We start from the raw sequence: 12,384 nt of genomic DNA on the forward strand, positions 1-12,384 counted from the left end.
AGTGGCAGATTAAGTGAGTGTCCTCCTCATGAAAACAGAAGCAGGCAGATGGCCTGGCCGTCCCAGGCCTTGGAAGCTGGCTCTTAGCCATCAAGCGAGGAAAACCCCTGTTCTCTTTCCCATCTAGGTGGGGCTGACGTTGTACAGAGATCCTAAATGTCTAAATTTTTCCCATATCACCTATTGCTCAACATGGCCTGAATCCTTCACCCCTCTTATTTAGATGCAGCTTGCTATAATTTTATAAGGTTAGAATTTCAGGGAATTAAACACTGCTCAAATAAACATCCACCACTTAGCCAAGTTGTAACTTGTCTCTGCTAGGAATAGGAAGAGTGGATAGCAGATAGAAAGCTCCCAAACCCTTGCCAGTTATGAGGGTCAGAGAGAGTAGATTGAAGTAGGGACTCCCCAAACCTGCTGTTGTTTTCTGAATTCACATGCTTCCATCCATACAAACCTTTACTGCTTGGAACTATGTGTGTAACCAGCAGAGGCCATGATATCTTACACCAAATATTATTTCAGTAGGATTAAGAAATATGTTTTAAAGATGTGACTTTTCCTTAGAAAGGCAATAAAAGGTCCATTATTTATGTGGATGAATAAGGAAGACCGAAGAAGAGTTGATACACTTGAATCATGGTACTGGTGAAGAACATTGAATGTATCATGGATTGCCAGAAGAATGAACTAATCTATCTTGGAAGATGTACAGCCAGAATGTTCCTTAGAAGCAAGGATGGTGAGACTTTGTCTCACATACTTTGGACATGTTATCAGGAGGGACAAGTCGCTGGAGAAGGACATCATGCTGGGTACGGTAGAGAGGGTCAGCCACAGAGGCAGACCATCAACGAGATGGATTTACATAGTGGCTGCAAAAATAGGCTCAAATGTAGCAACCATTGTGAGGCTGGGGCAGGACCAGAAAATGTTTCATTCTGTTGTACATAGGGTGGCTCTGAGTCAGAACTGACTCAACAGCACCTACCAATAGCAACAATTAACGTGAGACACCTTTTAGTATGTATTTATCACTAACTTCTCTCTATTTTTAATGGCTGCCACCCGTCTGTCAGTTTGTTGTACTGTGGTGGCTTGTGCATTGTTGCTATGCTGGAAGCTATGCCACTGGTATTTCAAATACCAGCAGGGTCACCCACGGTAGAGGTATCAGCAGAGTTCCCAGACCAAGACACACTAGGAAGAAAGGCCTGATGATCTACTTCTCAATATTAACCAGTGAAACCTTGTGGATCACAACAGCATATTGTGTGATATAATGCTGGAAGATGAGTCCCCTAGTGGCCACAACAATAGACTGGCGCATACAATGATTGTGAAGGTGACACAGAATGAGGCAACGTTTTGTTCCGTGGGACTCACCATGAGTTGGAGCAACTAACAACAACAATTTTTAGTGGGCACAGAGGAAACAAATAGGGCCCTTTTAACACTCTCTGTGCATTTTTATTAAAATGGAGAGTCAAGCTGAAATATATCAAAACTCTCCTCTGGGTCATTTTATCCAGGTCTCCTTATTTAATGTATTATCTGCATAATGGATAATTCAATAGACTCTATTTCACTAAAGAACATAAAACTCTGATTCCTTATACTTTTTTGCAATCTGTTTTGCCTTGTTATTGACAAAACATGCATGTATGCAACAAAAGTGCCTTATCATCTGTTCAGGAAACCCTGGTGGTGTAGTGGTTAAGTGCTACAGCTGCTAACCAAACAGTTGGCAGTTCAAATCCACCAGGCGCTTCTTGGACACTCTATGGGGCGGTTCTACTTTGTCCTATAAGGTCGCTATGAGTCGGAATCGACTCGACGACAGTGGGTTTTAGTTTTTGGGATCATCTGTTGATGCCTTCCGTGTACTAGTCACTGTGCTAACTGGTTTATATGCAATATTTTATTTAATCCTTAAAGCAAACTTATACTGTCAGATTATAATTCCCATTTTACAGACGAAGCAAATGAGACTTGGATAACTAAGTATCTTGCCCTAAATCACACAGCTCTTTAGTTGTGAAGCTGGAATTTAAATCCAGATTTATCTGATTCCAAAGCCCATGTTGGACAGCCTTCGTATAGTTGTTCCCCCAATAATCCTGGTGGGTTTTCTTTGACCAATCTCTCTCTTTTTCTTCTCCTCAACCTTTGACTCACAAGAAAAAGGGGCCAGGTTTAGATACATAGACATATTGGGCTGGTTCCAAACCCATCTAAACATCCCCACATTTTGCTTTTGACCACTAGGTGGAGATGTGCCTATTTTCTTTCCTCCAAAAGATCTTGCAGTCTCTACCAAATGCGTTAATGAACTCATCTTCCCCCTTTACTACCCCTCAAAGTCCAAATGGCTGTAGAACAAAAACCAGATTACCATTGAGTCAAAACACACAGAACTGGTTTCTCAACCAGCTCTCACATGAATCCATGCACACAGGATGGAAGGATGGATGAAGGTAACTACACTAGGTGAAGAAAAATGTTAATGGATTTGGAAAAGACTTCTGATTTGTAGGCCAAATACCCTTGTATTTGCAACTTTCATCTGAGATAAAAAGGTATAGATAAGAAGAAGGCGAAGGAAGATAGGAAGACTCATGAGTACCAGCCCTAGGAATGAACAAGGAAATAGAATTGGGGAGAACTAATTTGCAGAATCCTCACAACTGGACCAATAAGCAACATCATGATAAATGAAGAAAGACTAAAGTTGTCAAGGATTTCATTTTACTTGGATCCACAATCAACATCCATGGAAGCAGCAGTCAAGAAATCAAATGACATATGCATTGGGCAAATCTGCTGCAAAAGGTCTCTTTAAAGTATTGAAAGGCAAAGATGTCACTTTGAGGACTAAGGTGCACCTGACCCACGCCAGGGTATTTTTAGTTGCCTCACATGCATGTGAAAGCTGGACAATGAATAAGGAAGACCGAAGAAGAATTGATGCATTTGAATTACATATTGGACGGCACTGGGTGGGTTAAGAATATTGAATATACCATGAACTTCCAGAAGAACAAACAAATCTGTCTCAGAAGGAGTATAGCCAGAATGCTCCTTAGATGCGAGGATGTACTTTGGACATGTTATCAGGAGGGACCAGCCCCTGGAGAAGGACCTCATGCTTGATAAGATAGAAGGTCAGTGAAAAAGAGGAAGGCCCTCAATGAGATGGATTGCGACAGTGGCTGTAACAATGGGCTCAAACAGCAATGGTTGTGAGGATGGCACAGGACTGGGCAGTGTTTCATTCCGTTGTACATAGAGTCAGTGTAAGTTGGGACAAGAACTTGTAGAACCCATGAAGGTATCAAGAAAGAGCAGATCTAGATTTACTAATCATGTCATAATAAGGTCTATCCATCGTATCCGTTGCCGTCGAGTCGATTCCAGAAATTCATAATAGGGTCTAGGGATGACTATTCAGATGTTAAAGATTTCTTATCATTTTTCTGCTATTTTTAACTCCGTCTATTTTTCTGTTCTTAAACCAAAACTAAACCCATTGCCATCAAGTTGATTCCGAGTGTTACAGAGTGGAACTGCTTCAAAGAGTTTTCTTGGCTATATTCCTAATGGGAGCAAATCGTTTCAGCCCTTTTTTCCACGGTACTGCTGGGTGGGTTCAAACCACCAACCTTTAAGTTAGCAGTTGAGCACAAACCATTTGCATAAAACCCAGGGACCTTTTCTTACAAGCATTAAATTGCCTTGAATAACTTCAAAAATATCTCTAACCTTATTTAGAATTGGAGGGGAAAAAGAGACCTGCACGGCTGGGTTCCTTTCTGCAGTGCTCCAGTGGGAGATGGAAGCCTAGGGAAGAGTTGATGGTGGCAGCCAAGAAGGGGAGCAGCTAGCCAAGAGAAACAAAAGATACCCTTCATCACCCAGAAATTATTGCAAGACAGTACCCACAAGCAAATGGACCTTGGGTGACTTCCCTACAGCCAACCATCCAAAGACATCCACAAAAGAGAAGCCTGGACCTTTAAGAGGAGTCTTTGGGTGGTATAAATGGTGAAAGCACTCAGCTGCTAACTCATAGGTTGGAGGTTTGAGTTCACCCAGAGGTGCCTTGGAAGAAAGGCCTGGCATTCTAGTTCCAAAAAAAATAAGTCCTTGAAAACCCTTTGGAGCACAGCTCTACTCTGACACACATGGGGTTGGAGTCAACTCAACAGCAACTGGTGGTGGTGGTGGTGGTGATGTCCCTTTAAGGACTGTGTTGGGAGTTTCTAAAGCTGAGGACAGCTTGTGAAAAATGCTGGGACTGACCCAGAGGGCTCTGTTGATTTCCCAGAGCCAGAGGAACAAGGAAGAGCAAGAGGAACAGACTTGAGGGAGAGTTTAGTGTAAATACCTGTCAGAAAGAATACGGAACTACTCAGGACAACTCAATAATGCTTTTGTTCTGTATCATGAAGAATGATCTCTCTAATGGGAAGTGTAAAATAAAAATAAGCTTACAGAGATATGAAACTCAAAGAGGGGGGCGTCTCACAGTTTAACATCCTGTATGCAAGTAAGAGCAGACAGGCACCCAAACTCATATGAACCATGTTCCAAGGTGCTAGGAGTTATTGCAGGAGTGGCACTTGAAGAACCAGGACAATGAGAAAGAAATGTCAAGTCCCCAAAGGGTCCAATGTCATGATTAAGAAAATGAGAGAAAGGCAGTGTCTTATATCATCATATCATAAAAAAAAATAGCAAGTCTTAAATCAGCTCCAAGCCCAGAATACAAAAAAATTCCTCTTCATCTGTGAAATCTAGAATACAAATTATCTGCTTCCAAAGGTACAATGGTGCAACAGGCAGGCACAAACTAGACACTTCCATTACAAATGGGAGAAACTGGAAGGAAAGACAGCATAACAGGCACCAAGCAAGTCAGCAGAGCACATTACATTAGTCCTCAAGGCTTTGACAATAATACTCTTTTCTTTGAGATCATTTACACTATGGCCCTGCCCTCCAGACTGTAGATATTGGCCATACTCTCTGGATTCTGAATGGAAGACCCTTGGCCCTGGGCTTCAGCTCTGCCTTCCAGGCCCACTGGAACAGCAACTCTGTTCCCTCGGTTTTAGGCGCAAAATTCTCCTAGTCCATCTGAGTGGCGACTCCACCCTTAGAAACTCCAGAAGCAATGGCTTCACCCTTTGAGACCCCAGAGGTCTTGGCCATAGCCTTTGAGACTCAGGCAGCTCTGCTTCCTGTGTTCCTTGTCTCTTCCAATTCTGCTTCCTAGTTCCTTGGCCTCTCAGCCCCTTAGGCCTCACTGCCAGCATCTGCCCTGGTGGGGCAAGTGTTCCAAAGCTCTGTAGCTCCACTGATAAGTGTCTGGAGGTACCCCACTCTGCCAGTAAACTTCAGGCGGAAGGCACTCAGCTCTTTTGCTCTGTGGGTTGGTTCCAGTACTGTCTTGTGCTGGTTTCCTGGTCCTGTTGCTGCTGGTTCTCCATTGCTGCTTTTTCTCCCCTCACTTCCTTCTGAGTCCTCACCAGAATTGTCTGATGTCCATAGTTCCACCAACAGTCTTTTTAAGGAAACCACTTCCACATTCTAGGTATTTGTTAGACCAGCACCCCACTCTCTCGGTACCAAATTCTATCTTAGTCATCCAGTGCTGCTATAACAGAAATACCACAAGTGGATAGCTTCAACAGAAGTTTATTCACTCACAGTCTAGTAGGCTACAAGTCAAAATTCAGGGCATCAGCTCCAGGGGAAGGCTTTCTCTGTTAGCTCTGAAGGAAGGTCCTTGTCATCAATCCTCCCTTCATCTAGGAGCTTCTCCATGTAGGAACCTCAGGTCCAAAGGATGCACTCTGGTTCTGGCACTACTTTCTTGGTGGTATGAGGTCCCTGTGTCTCTCTGCTTGCTTCTTTCTTTTATATCTCAAAAGAGATTGACTTAAACACAATCTAATTTTGTAGATTTCATCAACATAACTGCCACTAATCCATCTCATTAACATCATAGTGATAGGATTTACAACACATAGGAAAATCACATCAGATGACAAACTGGTGGACAGTCACACAATACTGGGAATCATGGCATAGCCAAATTGATACACATATTTTTTGGGGACACAACTCAATCTATGACAGGTGGTTTCTGGAAGTATAGACAAGAAAGCATTAATTCCTGGCTAAAGATTAGAACAGATTATTAAACGGTCAATTTTCCAGCAATGGGCATGAGCACTAAGAACAGGTGCTGTCAAACTAACCACATTTTCCGTCTTTATAGGATTACTACTAGATTAGCAAATCAAGGGACACCCATAGAGCTCATGCATGTGGATTTTAGCTCATAGCACCATGAAAAGGAGATAGAGAAATGTGAATTGGATAATATCACATCACAATCATAGGCTGGATGATAAGCTGACAACAAAAAAGGTCCCCCCAATTCTAAAACACAGGAAACTTAATGGGGATTTATGGGCAAGATGTTGATAACTCACCATGTTTCAACTACCACACTTGATACTGGGAATATAAAGATGTACTCTTCCCCGAGTGAACTCATTCCTCAAAAAGTTAAACCCACAGTACACAATACTGGGGAAGTCAACACAACTTGACCAGGGAAAAGTCATAGAAGCTTCACAGACACATCCAAATGCCCAGAAAGATCAAGATATTGGGCTGAGGGCTGGGGACCATAGTCTTGGGGAACGTCCAACTCAATTGGCATAACATCCTACTATGGTTAGTAGTGACTAGGGTCTTAAAGACCTGTAAGCAGCCTTCTGAGATACATCTACTGGTCCCATCCAGGTTAGAGCAAAGGAGAATGAAGAAGACCAAAGACACAATGGAAAGATTAGTCCAAAGGACTAATAGGCCACAACTACCACAACCTCCACCAGACTGAGCCCAAAACAACTAGATGGTGTTCGGTTATCATCACCAGCTGCTCTGGCAGCGAACACAATAGAGGGTCCCAGACAGAGTGGGAGAAAAATATAGAACATAATTAAATTCACAAAAAAGACCAGGCTTGCTGGTCTGAGAGAGACTGGAGAAACCCTAAGAGTATGATCCCCAGACACCCTTTTAACTCTGTACTGAAGTCACTCCTGAGGTTCATCCTTCTGCCAAAGATTAGACAGGTCTATAGGGCCAACAATAACACACAGGAGGGACATGATTCATAGTTCAATCATGTATACAAGACTAATGGGCACACCAGCCCAAAAGCAAAGATGAGAAGGCAGAAAAGGACAGGAAAACCGTACTAATGGAAACAGGGAACCTGGGGTGGAGAAGGGAATAGTATTGACACATCATGGTGTTGACAACAATGTGTGCATTAACTGTTTAATGAGAAACTAATTTGCTCTGTAAACTTTCACCTAAATCACACACACACACACACACACACACACAAAGGTTAAATCCAGCAATTCCACTCCTAGATGTCCACAAAAAAATTTGTACATAAATGTTCATAGCAGCATTATTCCTAACAGCCAGAAAGTGGAAACAACCCAAATGTTCATCAACTCATGAATAGATAAATAAAATGTGGAATAGCTACACTTAAGATTTGTGTATTACACTGTATAGAAATGTCACCTCAATAGAAGAACAGTAAACAGCAACAAAAAATGTGGCATATCCATACAATGGAATATCATTCAACAATAAAAAGGAATGAAGTATTGATAACGCTACAACACTGATGAGCCTTGATAACATTGTGCTAAGCAAAAGAAGCCATTCACAAAAGACTACATATTATATGATTTAATTTTCATCTCATGGTGTGCAACATCCAGAATAGAAAAATCTATGGAGACAGGAAGTAGATTAGTGGTTACCTAATGCCTGTATGTTGGGGGAGGGTGAGAGGAAATGGGGGGTGACTATTAATGGACGCAGGGTTTGTTTTGGGTAATAAAATGTTCTAGAATTAATTGTGGTGATGATTGCACAACTCTGTGAGTATACAAAAAGCCATTGAAATATACACTTTAAATGACAGAATTACATGGTATGTGAATTATATCTTAATAAAGGGTCATTTAAAAAAAAAGGTGAACTTTACCAGTGGAAAGACATGTAAAAAAACAATTACAATACACTGTGGTTGGTTCCATGTTGAAGGTTCTATTAATTTACATGTTTACTTGTCAGCTTCTTCTACCTAGGGCAGGTCTTCTTTGATTCCCAGTGCAGCTGTTGGCCTACAGAAGGTCATCACTTGATGCTGTTGCATACTCAATAAATAGGGAGCATGCTAGCTGGCAAAGTGGTAAAATTAAATGCAAGAGAAACAAATCCTCAATGGATGCTTCTTTGTAAATATGTGCTATTGAATATTTTTGCAATCCCACACTTAAAAGATGGTGAACAAAATGCCAAAATTGATCTAAAAAAAATACATAAAGAGAAAAAAAGACAAATCTATGTTTTTGTAAACATTTCTTCAGTGTTGAAATCCAAATTAAAAAAAAGAAGAAAAAGAACAAAAGACAAACCCAATGACTGTTGAGTCGATTCTGACTCATAGTGACCCTATAGGACAGAGTAGAACTGTCCCAAAGGGTTTTCAAGGCTGTAATCTTCACAGTAGCAGACTGCCACATCTTTCTTCCTCGGAGCAGCTGGTGAATTTGAACCATTAACCTTTCAGTTAGCAGCTAACTGAGCACTTAACAACTGTACCACCAGGGCTCCTTTAGGCAATCCAAATCCAAATAGGCAACGCAAATGACATACTATAAATGTTCCTTCAGAGGTATTCTGCACGGGCAGGGTTAAATGGAGGTTTGTAAAGTAAGAGTTCACATAGTTTTGACTGAAGGTATTGTGTTTGTTTCCTGGTTCATCTTTCAGTAACAAGCATCATTGTTGTTGCTAGATATCATCAGGTGGGTTCTGACTCAGAGAGACCCTACGTACAACAGAACGAAACACTGCCCAGTCCTGCGCTGTCCTCACAATCATTACTATGTTTGAGCCTATTGTCACAGCCATTGTAACAATCCATCTGGCAGAGGGTCTTCCTCTCTTTTGCTGACCTTCTACCTTACCAAGCATGATGTCCTTCTCCAGGCATTGGTTTTCTTTATTCTTCCAAGAACCTCCAACATCAGCTAACTCCTAGTGGAAGGTAGCCATAGCCAGGGTTTGTTTCCTGTCTCTACCTGGGCTGGTAAGCCCTCAACAAACATCTCAGACTAGAGAAATTGCCTTTTCCGAGTGGTTTACAGAGGAAGTGAACTCTGCTCTGCTAAGATACTAGTAGAGTACCTTTTTTTTTTTAATCAATTTTAAGAAAAGTTTCTACAAAACAGTTTGGAACAATTTCCGACTTTCTGTTTTGCAACAAAAAAATTTTACTTTGGTTAAAATATATATAACATAAAATTTGCCATTTTAACCATTTCAAAATTAATTTTATTGTGGTAAAATACACATAATAAAAAGTTTGTCATTTTACAAGTATTGTATAAGAACACTATTATAAGAACTTGAGAAATAGTTTAAACTGACAAGAAAACATTCTTTTGTGGTGACGAGAGTGGGGAGGGAGGGAGGGAGGGTGGAAGAGGGGTATTCACTAATTAGGTAGTAGATAAGAACTACTCTAGGTGAAGGGAAAGACAGCACACAATACAGGGGAGGTCAGCACAATTGGACTAAACCAAAAGCAAAGAAGTTTCCTGAGTAAACTGAATGCTTCGAAGGCCAGCGTAGCAGGGGCAGGGGTCTGGGGACCATGGTTTCAGGGGACATCTAAGTCAATTGGCATAATAAAATCTATTAAGAAAACATTCTGCATCCCATTTTGAGGAGTGGCACCTGGGGTCTTATACGCTAGCAAACAGCCATCTAAGATGCACCGATTGGTCTCAACCCACCTGGATCTGATACATGGATCTACTTCTGAAAAATCAGCCATTGAAAAACCTGTGGGAATGCCCGTCAACAGATGAATGGATAAACAAAATGTGGTACATCATACAATGGAATACTACTCAGCCAGAAAGAGAAATTAAGTTTGGATACATGCTACAACATGGATGGAGCTTCAAGACATTATGCTGAGTGAAATAAGTCAATCACAAAAGGGCATATATTGTACGACCTCACTTATAGGAAAAGACAAGAACAGACAAATGTATAGAGACCAAAGTTTATTAGTCATTACCAGGGTGGGAGGGAGGAGTAAAGGGAGGGGTTATTGCTTATGGAGCACTGAGTTTTGGTTTATGGTGATGGAAAAATCACATTGATTAAGGCAGTTTTGCACAGCCGATTAATGTAATTGCTGCCATAAAAAAGTTGAAATGGCAAAAGTTGTGTGATAGATATATTTACAACAACTACAAAAAAGAGCAACTGCTGAGGCTGCTTATGTGCAACCAAACACTTCATGGGGTTTGGTTCCTTGGTTTGGAGGTTTAGTATCATTGTTTCATGGGACATCCCAGTCAGTTGGCTTAATGCTGTGTTTATTGCTTTTGTTCTATCTCCTAATTTGTTGAACAGTGCTTGGATTCTTAAAACCTTGCAAATGGCCATTTGAGGTACAACAATTGGTCTCTATTTGCCTGGAACAACAGAGGAAGAAGGAGAGTCAGGAATAGAAGGAAGAAATGGAATGTGTGGTTAATTGCCTCCATGAATAAGTGCCTTCTTTGCCATGAGACCAGAAGAACTGGATGCTGCCTGGCTGTTACTGAACACTTTTTTAAAAAATAATATTTTCCTGTGTTTTTGATGAAAGTTTACACAGCAAATTAGGTTCCTATTTAACAATTTCTATACAACTTATTCAATGACATTGGTTACATTTTTCACAATATGTCAACAATCTCATTATTTCCATTCTGGTAGTACTATTTGCATTAATCTATCTGCTCCTCTTTACCTTCTCATTTTTGCTTTAGAGTAAATGTTGACCATTTGTCTCATATAGATTTTTTTTTTTAAAGAAGCACAGTACTCATGGGTGATATTGTTTATTTTATGTGCTAATCGGTTATTTAGCCGAAAGGTGACCTCCGGGAGTAATTTCAGTTCAAAGTTTAAGGGGTATCTCAGGGCAAAGTCTAGAGGATTCCTCTAGTCTCTACCAGTCCAATAAGTCTGGATTTTTTAAGAATTTGAGTATTGTTCTACATTTTTCTGACATTCTGTCAGGGTTCATTTATTATGTCCCTGATCATAATGGTCAGTAGTGGTAGCTGGGCACCATCTGGTTCTTCTGGTCTCAGGGTAGATGAAGCCATGCATCATGCAGGCTGTTCATCCTATAGACCAGTTTCTTTTTTGAGTCTTTTGTTTCCTTCTTTCTCTTTTGCTCCTGACGAGTAGAGACCAATAGTTGTATCTTAGATGGCCATTCACAAGCTTTTAAAGACCCCAGGACTACTCACCATACTAGGATGTAGAACATAAACTTTATGAACTATATTATGCCAATTGACCAAGTTATCCCATGAGACTATGGTCTTAAGCCTTCAAACTCAGAAAACCAATCCTGCGAGGAATTTGCTTATGTCTAAGAAGTATTTGTAAAAAAAAAAAAAAAAGTATTTGTAGCTGTGTCCCCTATGTGCTTTATTATACATATGAATATATATGCAACAACACATACATATATATACATATGCCTGTAGATACACCTATACATGCACATGTACATACACGCATGTACCTACTATACACATATATGTATACATACCTACCTATATATGTATACATACCTACCTATGTAACCACACACATATTTTTTGGTTGTTGTTGCAAAACTGTATATGTTATAGCATTTACCAAAAACGTCCCTTATTCTCACGTACTTCTTAGTAACAACATTCACCTTGGTCAAGTTGGGCAGACCTCACCCACATTTGGTATTACCTTTCCCATCACCAAAAATAACAAGTGTCTACTATCTAGGCAGGAGAAAGATGTGGCAGTCTGCTTCCATAAAGATTTACAGCCTCAGAAATTCTATGGGGGTAGTTCTACTCTGTCCTATAGGGTTGCTATGAGTTGGAATCAACTCAGTGGCAGTAGGTTTGGTTTTAATAGAAGCAGATGTAGCTCCAGAGGTTAGCCGTTTGAACTCACCCAGTGGTTCTGCAGAAGAAAGACCTGGTGGTCTGCTTCCATAAAGATTACAGCCAAGGAAACCCTATGGGGAAGTTCTACTTTGTCACATGGGGTAGCTAGGAGTCGGAAACTGATTAGATGCTGTGAGTTGCAAATGGACTCAGCAGCATCTAATGACAGTAATATATTAAATATACACGCAGTTCGAATCTACCAGCTGCCCCTTGGAAACCCTGTGGGGCAGTTCTGCTCTGTCCTTTAGTGTCGCTA

Source organism: Loxodonta africana, chromosome 11 (assembly GCF_030014295.1).
Source record: "Loxodonta africana isolate mLoxAfr1 chromosome 11, mLoxAfr1.hap2, whole genome shotgun sequence".
Classification (NCBI taxonomy): Eukaryota; Metazoa; Chordata; class Mammalia; order Proboscidea; family Elephantidae; genus Loxodonta; species Loxodonta africana.